Below are 12,899 nucleotides of genomic sequence, written 5' to 3'. Positions count from 1 at the left end.
AATGAGAGCAGATTAATGCAGATCTGGAGATCTGCATGTATGGACACTGATCTCCCACTCTGGTCTAAAAGCATTAAGACTCACGGGTGGTAGGGTCAGTACTTACTGTTGATCTCAGTAGCCCTCAGCTTTTAGCTCAAACCCACCATATTACACAAACATCATTATTCATTATAAAACTGCCTAGCCCTTCTACAGCACATCCTTGTGGTATTTGACTCTGTGACCTGTTCCTAAAGTAACTCTTAGGGGTTGACTCCATGCTGTGTGCAGAGAACAATGTTTTCCCTTTATTTGTTAAACTTATTTCACTCATTAACCTCTTGCTGTAACCCTTTGATCTCCTCCTTCCACTATTTTCAGTATATGAGTGAGAAATAATTGACTTGTTGTCTGGAACCATCCCAACAGGAAACCCCACAGTGAAGCCTTCTTGGAAGATATTTCCTCAGTTGAGCATAAGCTCTTCTGACCAAAACCTTGCCTTAATGTTCTCTTCACTGGGGGCCAACTCATGCCCCCAAGCTGTCTGGCTGCTTGGCAAATCATCCCACAGTTTTCTGCGGAGGGAAATGATCACATATATGGGGGTCTGGGTCACATTCTCTACTCTTAACCTACGTTTCTGACTAAGTTTTCTGTAATAAAAAAAAGGACTGTATTTTCAAAGAGAAAGTTAAATAAAATCCCTTTGTCAATGAAATTCCCTGGTTGAGGTGGAGGCCTCCAAGAAAGGAGAATGTACAGGTTACAGGACCCAGCCATGTCCACCGGCAGATGGATCATGGGTGGGAGGGCAGACCACTAGGGCTGTCACTTGGTGTCAGATCATCCTCCTTAACCTGAAAGATGTGCAGAAGTCCTCTGAAAGTGTCCATACAGTGCATTTGGAAAAGTATAATATCCTCCTCAAAATGTTGGACAGTCACTGTGCTGCATTCTGTTAGTGGGAAGAACATTTCCTTGGCACTGAGTGGTTGATATATACTTTTGTCCTGAAAATAAAAGTATCACTCCAGAAACTCTGAATGTTTCCAGTCTTTAGTTATTTATTTTGACAGAAGATGGATTAGGACCAAAGATTCTTAAAGTCTGGAACCCAGAAGACAACAGCAGCAGAAACATCTGGAAACTTGTTAGAAATGCCCAATCTCAGGTCCCACCCCAGATATATTAAAACAGAAACATTTTGAATCCTTATTTCCCACCATATTTTGGAACCCATTTTCCATCTGGAAAAACACTGAATCTCATCTTCCTGTGTCAGCTCGTTACGCCTACACCTTAATTACTTTCAAAATAACTCCCTGATGATCTGTGGTTGATAAAGGCTTTAAACATTGCTTGAGCCAAACAAAACCTTGAGATTCCCAGGGGAGCCATGCTATGGTAATAAAGGTTATTGGATGTGGGTATGTCTGGGTGTGTGAGTGCTTAGCATGTCAGTGTGCCTATGGTGACGGTAAAATGGAAGAATTTATTACACAGAGTATAGTACGTAGAATAAACAATTGCCTACTCTGTTTTCTTATAAGTTCAACCTTCAACTGATTTGGATCTTAAAAAATTACTTTTCCACCTATCCATATTCTCGAGTTAGCCTTGATAATTACCAGGTGTGAGGCTATGAAGCTCAGAGATACTTCTCACTTTCTCTGGGTTCTATAAACCATCTGGCATCACTGAACTAGGGAGCCAGAATCTCATGACTACCTCTAATGGCACTTTGGGGTAGGTGATATGGTTGAGCTACTTGTAGGCCATGAAATAGTTGCATTCTTCTTGGCTTGGGACAGGTTTTATGAACCTGTTCCCACTTAGTTCATTGGTTGCTAATGGCATGAAAGAATGTAGGAAATTAGGGATTGAAGAAGTCTGGAAAACAGCTTGGATACTTTTATAATTTTACACAACCTAGAGGTTGTTCATCCTGGCTTAGTAAGGACTGACTAGTCATTCAACACTTAATGTTAAGTATACATTAAATTACTTTTATGCCTCAAAAAATGAAGTTAAGAAGATGATGCTTAGTTCTCTCTCATGTGTTGTTCTTCCTGCTTCTCATGTTTTTTCCTTCTTGCACATCACTTGTCCTGAGGCCCCTGGACTCCTAGGTCTCCCTCTTCTCATTGTAGTGCATGGCCAGGCTTGAATCACACTCAACTCCTTCTGGTAAATTCCATATCCTAGATTTTTCTTTTTCCTTCTCCCCTGCTTGCTTTCAGAAGGATTAGTTCTTTTTCTCCATCCATCAGCACCAGTTTTGTTAAACTCTAATAATTTTCCTAATTTTATTAATTTCTTCATTCAAGTAGGACATATTGAACCCCACTTCATGCAGAGTATTTTCTGATGATTGGGATTCTCAGAGAATCAGGGCATTGGTAGAGTGATTGCAGGGAGAAGCCTACTTTACACAGGGGTCAGGAAAGGTCCTTTCTTTAGGATGACATTTGAGATGAGACCTGAATGTTGAGAAGGAGTCAGCCAAGTGGAGATTTTGGGAACAGAACTCCAGGGAGAGGAAACAGCAAAGTCAAAGCTGTTGAGGCAGGAACAAGCTTCTCATGTTAAAGGAAAGGCCTGCAAGTGGGCAAGTGGGTGGAGATGAGGGAAGGTAAGAGTTCAGGTTCAATGCAGCAGGTCAAGGTAAGTAGTTTGGATGTTATTCTATGTACTTGGAAAAACTGCTGGAGAGTTTCAGCAGGTGGCATGATGTGATTTAAAGAATCAGTCAGATTACTGGTGGAGGAAGGTGGCAAAGGGGCAACTAAGGAAAACATGAGACCAGTTAGGAACATAATACAAGAAAACAGACAAGACACAATGATGGCTTGGCTAGATTGACAGCAGTGGAAATGGAAGTGGCCAGATCCAACACACATTTTGGTGACACGGTTTCTAGACCCTGCTGATAAATTAGATGCACAACAACAAGACAAGCGAGTTACATCCCAGCGGAATTAGCCATTTAAAGGAAAACTATTTAAACCTGAAATGCTTTAACCAAGATGAATACATTGTTAATGGTGCAATTCTATTTAGGGGCATTTTAGGGCAGGTGTCTTTTACAATCTCTCAAATATCACCCATAGCTGGATTGAATGCACTATTTAATGCTCAGTAACTCACTTGACCATATCCAGCATTTTCATCATCTGCATGACAAAGGCTAATTACTCTTGCTAAATGACTGCAATTCACTGAGAAATAAATAACAAAAAGCTAAGTTACAAAACAAACAAACAACTAAAAAATGGGGGTAGAGAGAAATAAAGAAGAAAATCAAAGTCCACCAGATTGGTGCATCCTGATTTAGGCCTTAACAGGTCTCACGTTCCTTGACCACAATGATCTGCCCACAGCCTGTGGTCTGGAGGCAGCTTGCCCAGGAAAGAAGCAAACCCTGTTAACTTTGGTTGACCTTCCAATCACTTTCAAAAAAACACAAAACAACAGCAGCCGCAGTAGTAGCAGCCATAAAATCCCCTGGCCTGACTCTCCCTCCCTTTTATTTTCCTCCCCTCCTATGGCAGGAAACACAAAGGACAAATCTGTCATTAACTATTTGCAAATGATCAGTTACCCACTGCAGCTGTTTGCTCACCAGATCACCATGCCAAGCACAGCTGCTCAGATGCGCCAGCCCAGTTTGGCTGGGCCACTCACCACCCACCCCCGACTGCCCCCAAACTGCCTCGGGAAGAACGGGGCAGGCTGAACCCCAAATTGGCAGGGTGAATTGTGGTTTTTCACTTCCAGATGATCTCAACTTTTCCACTTCCTCGGCCTTCTTGGACACATGGTGAGACTGGCTGAGAAGCGCTTGCCAGCAGTCTCACCTCCATGGATGCTGCTGGTCTGTAGGCTGAGAGGTGATAACTCTTCAGAGGTTACCGGTCAGTTCCTAAGAAAGGCAGCCTAACTGCTGCCTGGGTCCTCTGGTCCCACTTTTTAAAAGCAAGCAGCTTTGTGCTTCCACTTATTAATTTTCGCCAGCTTCTAAAGGTCAACGACCTGGCAAGCGGAGATTCACAAATAACAGGTGCAGAGACTCTGCCGCCTGCCTCCACGGGACATGGCTCTGTCACTTTTATTTACTGAATCAATCCACCAGTGTCCAGCCGGAGAACAGCAGCTAAATGGCCATTAATTGTGGGCTGATGTGCAGATGAAACCAATCTCCAAAGGGACTGTAAACCTTTGTTCCTTCACCTCCTCCTGCTCTTGCTATGGGATTAGCAGTAAATCATTCAGCAGCCTCATCTCCTTATTATATATTTGACATTAGGGGCGTCCCAGGTGAGCTAGTGCTAACCTAGCTCTCTGTCTCTTCTCCTCTATCCTTTCCTCCCTCCCTCCCTCCTTTCTCTTTCCTCTTTCCCCTCTTTTCTTTCTTTGTCTTCATCTTTTTCATCTCCCTTTTCACAATCCTTCTGTCTCTATTTCTCTTTCTTGCACACACATATGCTCATCCCCAAACATAATGGCCTTTTATGAAAGTAACCTCACTGTCCCAGGGAGCATCATTTTCTGCCCACGCTAACATCTATCTTTGCCCTTTTCCCACATGTGTATATTTAGAGAAAGAGTATGGATACAGCTGGGATTCCTATGCAATTTAAAAAAGACAGAAAAAGTTATCTTCAAAAGGAGTTCTTCCTCTCCTCCTCCTTTCTGTCATTGCTCTTCAGAAAAGCTCTTTAACTCCTCAGAGTCCAAAAGGAGTTTAATTAAAGAGTAAAAGGGAATTTGAAATTAAGCAATAGACAAAGAAGAAATACAATGGATCTGAGCTCTGTCAAAGAGTCTGGGGAATGCACTGTGAGATATTTTTAAAATTTTTTTTATCATCTCTAGGACACGCACAGCACCGACTTGGCCCCTGGTGGCCAGCCATTGGTACAGTTTGATTTGGGAGGCATTAGGGAGGCAACCCTGAGAACCAAAATGAATCCCTAAACTGGTCTCCATAATAAGAACAAATCTATAATGGATTTCAGTCTGATTACATATTTGTATTAAGCATCCTCTTTTTCATGTGTCCTTTAAAAATAATGTATATTTTATGTTAATCAGTCATCTATACCTTAATTTAAAGATTTCTCTGAAGTCATAGTAGGATTGAGGCGGGGGAGGACTGACAGAATGAACGGGGAGGAAGTGGGTAGGTCTCCAAGAGGACCTGTCCTCAAACAGAGAAATGGTGTAGAAAAGCAGGAAGGGAGAGGGGGGCCAAAAGGGTACACTTTCCATAATTCATACCAGGGCTAAGGAAAAACTCTGGGAGTAAGTCCCAGTAAAGCCAGTCTCTAGAGTTGGGGAAGGGAGGAGGGTGTAAATCACACTTGCTTAGTGATCACTGCTATTAATAAAGTTCAATTACTGATATTCATGACACACATTTTTGCACCTGCATGACATGGCACATTGCCTGGGACACAGGAGAAAGCAAAACTAACTTGCACAAGTGTGTATTGAGGGCTAGACATATTCACAGACAGGATTTCCAGGTTATCCAAAATTCCAAAGTAACTGAAGAGTAACCAGATTTTAAAAATTCATATTGAAACTGTGTATTGAATAGTTTCCTTACTAATGTTTATAAAATATTTTGGAGAGGAAATGTAATATAGTTTTAAGAATATCATCTCTAAATCTAGACATCCTGGATTTATATCTACCTCACTGTGGAAACCTAGGTATTTTGAGCTTTTATGAATTTATTTGAGAAATAGTTAAGAGTTTCTAGAACTAACACGGTGAACAAAAATGGACAGTGGCTGTGCATCCATGAGCCTAAAAGTAAAATCCTAACTCTATAAAGTGCTAAGAGGTATAAGATGCCATAAGACAGGATATTTTGGTCTTGACCTACTGAAGAAAGGTGAGTTCTTAGCAATATTTGCCACATCTGGGCTGAGGGTATAAATGGGTTACAGGTGCCAAGACTTTGCTCTCAGAGTGACTGCGTAGGACTCTGGCTGGATGAAGACCCGGAGACAATTGCTTCTCTTTCTAGTAGACTCCTCATTTTTCTTCAGTGTTTTTGTTTGTTTGTTATCATTATCTGGGAATACCATCCTGTGAAAAAGTTTGGAAACTACAGAGTGAAGGAAAACTTCCCTGACAGATTGATTATCATGCTAAAATCTAAGTGATGACTCAGCATTGACCAGCTCAGGGTGCAATCTAAGAAGAACATGTTTGCTGTTCTGGAAGCCAAGTGATTAGGACTTCTCCAGGGACTGTGGAAAGCCAGCATGACAGGAATGCCAAGTTAAAGGTAGCAGGAATGGAAGGGGCGTGAGAAGAGGTGGAGGCCTGAGGATGCAGGGCCTGTGGAGGACACTTTGGAGACCTTGGCCTCAGGGCAAGGGTAAGAATTTTAAACAAAGGTAAAGACTCATGGAACTTTCCACAGCCTCATAATCATTGAACACTGTGGGATATTACCTGGGTCTCGATACTAACTCAGTTATAAAGCAACTTCTTTTTTTTTTTTTTTTTTTGCGGTACGTGGGCCTCTCACTGTTGTGGCCTCTCCCATTGCGGAGCACAGGCTCCGGACGCTCAGGCTCAGCGGCCATGGCTTCGCGGCACGTGGGATCTTCCCGGACCGGGGCACGAACCCGTGTCACCTGCATCAGCAGGCAGACTCTCAAGCACGGCACCACCAGGGAAGCCCTATAAAGCAACTTTTTAAATTTTGATCAACCACATAACATTCTTGTTACTGTTTCCTCCTCTCCAAACTCAGAGATTTTTAAATACATTTTCTCTAAATTGTTTCTAGCTCAACAATTCTGATTATTAAGGTCATTGACAGAGATTCAAAAGGGTCAAATGATTCATCTGGGAGATAATCCAAGAATATACCACAAAATTTACCTTTCTGTTTTTTGTTTTTGTCTTCTAAATACATACCAGCAATTAATAATTGTGTCATTTGACTCAATAAAACAGCAGTAAGTAGACCTTGCTGTAGCCATAAAATGTACTTACTAATGAGAGCAGAGAAGTGTCTAGATTTCAGCAGAGGCTTTATCCTCAGATAAGCAAATCCATACAATTTCTCAAACTTCTTAAAATATAGGAATAGAGAAATTTCAAATATTGAGTATTTCTTCTCAAGCATTTTTAAAAAAACCCTCAAAGCAACTGCAGAATTGTAGGCAGACAAGGAAGCTAGGACTACTCAAGATCCTAGAAGGAAAATTCCAGCCTGGCTTCCATGTACAACAGCCAGCCCTTTGAATTCTGTATGTGTGGAGTAGAGCTGAGTTCTGATCAGTGATGATTTATGTCTGATCCCCAGTTGGATATATACAAAGATGAAGATAGTATACAGATTATAAGACATCCTTGGCTAGAACAAACCATTAAAAAAAAAATGATGTGGAGAAGATAAAACATGTTGGTAAAGCTTTATGTAAACATGTGGTCATTCTGAAATGCAAACATCTCAATTGCTATGTAGCTTATGTCCATAGGTCCTCTCAACATCCTTGGTGGTAATGTAATTTCATGTTCATGTTACAGAAGGAGCAAAAAGTCATGTCAGCATTCTTATTAGGAAAAAAAAATGTTTATTTTCCCTCTTACTGCAAGCTAGAAACAGCTATATTTAACTGAAAAACCTACCTAGATCATTGCAGAAACTGTTAATTTCATAATTCACTTATCAAAGAAAATTTAACTATTTATTATATGTCATGTCCAGTTCTTGATGCTAATATACAAGATAGACATAGTTTATGCCCTCATGAAGTTTCTAATTTGAATACTCTGCATGGAAACTAGGGCATATAAGAGCATATAAAAGGAAACAGTAGCCTGCTCTCAGAAGCCAGGAAAAACTCTGAAAAGCAATGTTTTTGGGGAGATCTGAAGGAAAAGTCAGTGAACAATGCCTGAGAACTTAGTTGGGAAAAGTTTCAACTTCCTAGCTGTTGAGCCAATCAATCTTGAAATTTCATCTTCATTTTGAGAACATCCAAGATGCAAGCTTTACCAAGCTTTTGACAGTGAAAACTTTACCTGCAGCACTTTTAAAAATATCTCCTGGGTATCTCCACATATATTTCAGCCTCTGCACCATTAAGGGATTGGACATGAATATTCTTTAACCCTTTGATCATTTCAAGAGGGTAGGACAGGATAGGAGGAGTCTTTCATGCTGGAAATTCTTATGTCATTGTCCAATGTAATACATAACACACCTGTCATCTTCACAGGAAAAAGCCCAGTTGCCTTTTAAAAATTCAGCCCTAAGGGTCTCTCCTGTGATATGTGACCTAGAAGACAGATAACTAGAGGGATTCTTTGAGTGAAGGAATCCTGGGTTTCATTGCTTTCGGATGTAACCACCTCTAGAGCTATGGAAGTATTGCTATTTAATTAGAGAGATTAAACTAGGAAAGTACTTTTCTCCTAAAAAAAGAGAAGACTGAGGGCTCAGGGGAGTTCTGGGTGTCTATGTCTTGTGCAGGGGCAGAATTTGCTTCTTTAAAATGACTCACCCCTATGTCTGAATCTGGCTCTCCATATTCACTTTGTTTTATTTATACCTTGTTTTATAACTGTCCAAGAAATAGTGGGCATATTTATCTGTCCTTACTGGTGTGGCTGGGTTTGTAATAAAAGGCCTCTAGATTGCTTAATAGAATAATTGTGATAGAAATACCTATTTATATAAACTAGGTTAGAAAAAATAATGCCTACTTATTTTTGTGGGTTTTGAGGGGTTTACAAAAGGATTTCTACCTGAGAAATATATTTTCCCTTGACACTTGTTTTTCCATCATTTAAGAAAGAAGCGATGTAGAGATTTAAGAGACCTGGGAGTTAGAGGTGAGAATGAGACAGAAAGGTTTGGTTGGGATTAGTTGTGTGAAGAGGTTTGCAGTGTACTTACCAAGCTATAGAGACCCATTTACATTTTGACCAAGAGATGGCCATATTCCAGTCTTCACTTTCATAAAATAACAGCAATAGGATCTGAGGCGAAATCCAGTAAAATGAATCTGAGCACACTTCCTGTTGTTAGTATAGGAATGAGATCCTTATGCTGATTGGAATTTCAGAGTAGACCAGATGGCCTGGAGGAAACTCAAATGACAGCAAATATAGTTGTAATGGCTACCATCTTGCTGCATTAGACAGACTTAACCCCTCCTAATCATTTGCAAACCACTCAACACTTCATTTCACCTATAAGTCCAATTTTTATTCTATTTAAGACCTCTCACCAGGTAACCCCACTCTATTCCTTTAACCTCAGCTACAGCCTTTGCCTCTACTGTATATGAACATCCAGTTCTGATAAAATCTTTGATGTTGTTTTAACTCACATGTACTTTCAAACTTCCATGCCCTTGTATATGGTGTGCCCTTCACTCAGACTTATTTATTTATTTTATTTTTCTTCTCTTCTGTTATCAAATTCCAGCTTATCTTTAGGACTCATTTCAAACACTGCTTTCATTTTAAAGAACACTTCACTCTCTCAATTAGGTTTTGCACCTCTGCTTCCACAAGACCATGTTTGTGCTCAATTTTAGCACTTCATTCATTTAACAAATATTTGTTGAGCAACTATTACTACCACTCAGGATACCACAGTGAGTGTGTAATGCTCCACTGATTTTTTTTTTCTCCATATGCTACTTCTCCCCTAGACTATGGATATATTGATGATGGACCCTATTCTAATCATCTTTATGTCCTAAGTACCTAGCAGGTTCCCTGTTATGTAATAAAGTCCTCAGTAGTTACCTGGTTTAATAATTGATTGAATAAGTATATTTTTATGGGCTCCTGATTCTGATCATATTATTATCATTTGCATCTGTTATTGTCTAACTACTGTCCTTTTATGTACTTTATGTTTCAGAGAGTTTGTAAAATCATTCACTTATCAAATAAATTTTGAGCTGATAATCCAGACCTTTCCATTATTCTCTCCTTTCCTCATAAAACCTTGCTCTTTTCTTGTCCTCTATGTAATTTCCTTAGGATTCAGCCGTTGTAAACCATTTTTTTCCCCAAGTAAACAAAATAGAAATAAGAGGTTAAAAATGTCTTTTGAAGATTATGTATTTTCCACATACTATGGGACTATAAGGAGTGGTGAATCATGTCACAAGACATCCATGTTTCATGTTGGATTAGTTGGGGTTTATGGAATTAGGGGATTGTAGATTTAAAGAGATTTTGCAGGTGACTTAATCCCACATCTTACCACAGCTTCTATTCATCATTGATAAGGCTCCCAGGCTCCATTTGAATGCTTCCAGTGATGGAGGCCACACTGTATCTTACGACATTTTAATGTTTCTAAAGTTGTTTTTGTTGTTTTTATATTGATCTAAAGTCAGCCTTCTAATCACTTCCTGGTTCTAAAAAGTCATTAGAATAAATAATAATTAACGTGTTAACAATTCACAAAATCTTTTAGGAAAATCCTAACTCTCATTTTAGAAAAATGTTGTTGAGGTAAACTTCAGAGTCAGTGTGCCACTGTTCCAGGCTGAGACCCTACCCTATATTTACTTCTGTGACCCAAAGTAAGGGGCGAGTGCTGATAGTCCGTAAAGCAATCAAGGACTCTTTTTGCAAGTTCCTGCTCTGTTGCATCACTAGAAGCTCCAACTCACCCCTTCTGGGTAATTAACTTGCCTGTTGGATCTTGGCCAGTGACACATTTTACTTTTCTAGTTTGTGTCAGTTAATCAACACTTACAGAGTGCCTGCTGTGACAGGACTCTGTTCTAGGCTCAGTAGAAACATTACCCAACAGTGGCCATGGCAGTCATGACTCTTCTTTTTCCCCAGGGGCTCTCGTTAAACAGAAAGGGAAGAAAAACATGGAACACAACACTCAATTTATCATTCTCAGTCTTCTTTCTAAGAACTTCTTGGAGCATCCTACTGAGGTTAACAACATATCTCTTCCGGGAATCCCTGGAGCTTAGGTTATGGATATTTAATTAAATATTCTTTAAACTATAAGCATATTTTTTTATTTATTTAGAATGTCCAACTCTATAGAGAAAGAGCCAGTGTCTGACCATGTTGACCTCACATACTGAATTTGTCACTGAGTGGGGATCATACCTGGCCATATCAGAGTCCTTAAACCAAGGGCCACAGATACATATTATATCATATATTGACAACTGGGCTCCATGCTTTAACCGTCCCCAAAATTGTATGCAAATTAACATGCATGCCAAATTTTTGAGTGTGAGGATGTTCATGACTTCCATCCGAAAATGCATGCTCGGTAATAGAAGCTGCACAGAACCATGACAAACAGACAGCACCTTCTCTATTACCAATAACTGTTTATTCAAGTAACTAGTTCTGTCCTTATTGTGGCTTTACCCTTTCACTCTGTACCTAAAATGCAGAACAACAAAACAAAATGAATACATAACATAACAACAGCAGCAACACATTTTTTGTGGAGCTATTTACAATACTGTGAGAATGCTGGAAAAAAATTAATTTAATTTTTAAATTTAATTTTAATTAATTAATTAAATTTAATTAATTTTATTTTTTTTTTACATCTTTATTGGAGTATAATTGCTTTACAATGGTATGTTAGTTTCTGCTTTATAACAAAGTGAATCAGTTATACATATACATATGTTCCCATATTTTCTCCCTCTTGTGCCTCCCACCCTCCCTATCCCACCCATCCAGGTGGTCACAAAGCACTGAGCTGATCTCCCTGTGCTATGCAGCTGCTTCCCACTAGCTATCTATTTTACATTTGGTAGTGTATATATGTCCATGCCACTCTCTCACTTTGTCCCAGCTTACCCTTCCCCTTCCCCATATCCTCAAGTCCATTCTCTAGTAGGTCTGTGTCTTTGAATTTAATTATTTTTTAAATTTTAATTAAAAAATTAAAAACAGGGTTATTCAGATTCTAAAACATGCATAACTCTTCAGTTGAATTTAAATTCAGGGTCACTATATATTCAGAATTAATCTGATGGTGTCCTATTATTATTTACCAAATGAATATAAATACAGATCTTTAAATGGAACAAAAAGTAGAAAAGGAAAAATATGGAGTTGTGGTTAAAGATAGTGACCAAATAGGTCAACTATCAAAGTTTTGCTTGATAGATTTTTTTTTTTCTGTGTTTCATTTTTTCTGGGGCCTGTCAGTTGCTCTGGGGAGAGAACTGTGCTCTTATGAGTTTTATCGAGGAGGGGAAAATAAAAAGGCAGTTAAAAGGCTTTTGAGTTCAACAAATGTGTCCTGAGAGCCAAATGGAACAAGGGTGAAATCCTAGCTAAAACCCGTGGGGAATAATTTGTTGTTAGCAGCATCTGGAAAGGAAGTGTGGCAAGGGCTGCAGAGTATTGTTTAGAGAACAAATGGAAGGAAAAAGGCTTTAAAAAGGTAGCTTTGAAGGCAAGAGGGGAAGGGAGAAAGTGTCGGAGGCCTCGAATGAATTTGGGGATTTAGGAAGGAGATTTAATAGACTGAATAGCAGGTCACCGCCAAAGAAGTGAAAACCTGAGCGAGAAACATCAGTATTATGTGGCGTTAGTGCTGGCACTGCACACCTAAAAGCAAATCAGGTTAAGTAGTTTATTATTCCTCTGGCTCTCCTACCACTAATAATGTATTTTCTTTCAAGAACTGAGTATTTTGAAAATCCATGTTAGTCATCGAGACCAGTGTTTGCACTTATTCGTGGGTGGCCTATTGTCGCAGCCACCTTAATTCTCGTGCCGCTGCTTCTTCCTGGACACAGGGAGATGCTGGACTGACCAGGAGGACCAAGGACCGCCACCCGTCACCGCCACCGCCACCAGGCAGGGGCCCTGGGCTCAACACAGGACCAAGCTTACGCTCTCCCGTCTGCTGCCTG

The sequence above is a fragment of the Grampus griseus genome (genome assembly GCF_964374135.1).
Source record: "Grampus griseus genome assembly, chromosome: 12".
NCBI lineage: Eukaryota > Metazoa > Chordata > Mammalia > Artiodactyla > Delphinidae > Grampus > Grampus griseus.
Note: the sequence above shows the minus strand (reverse complement) of the source record.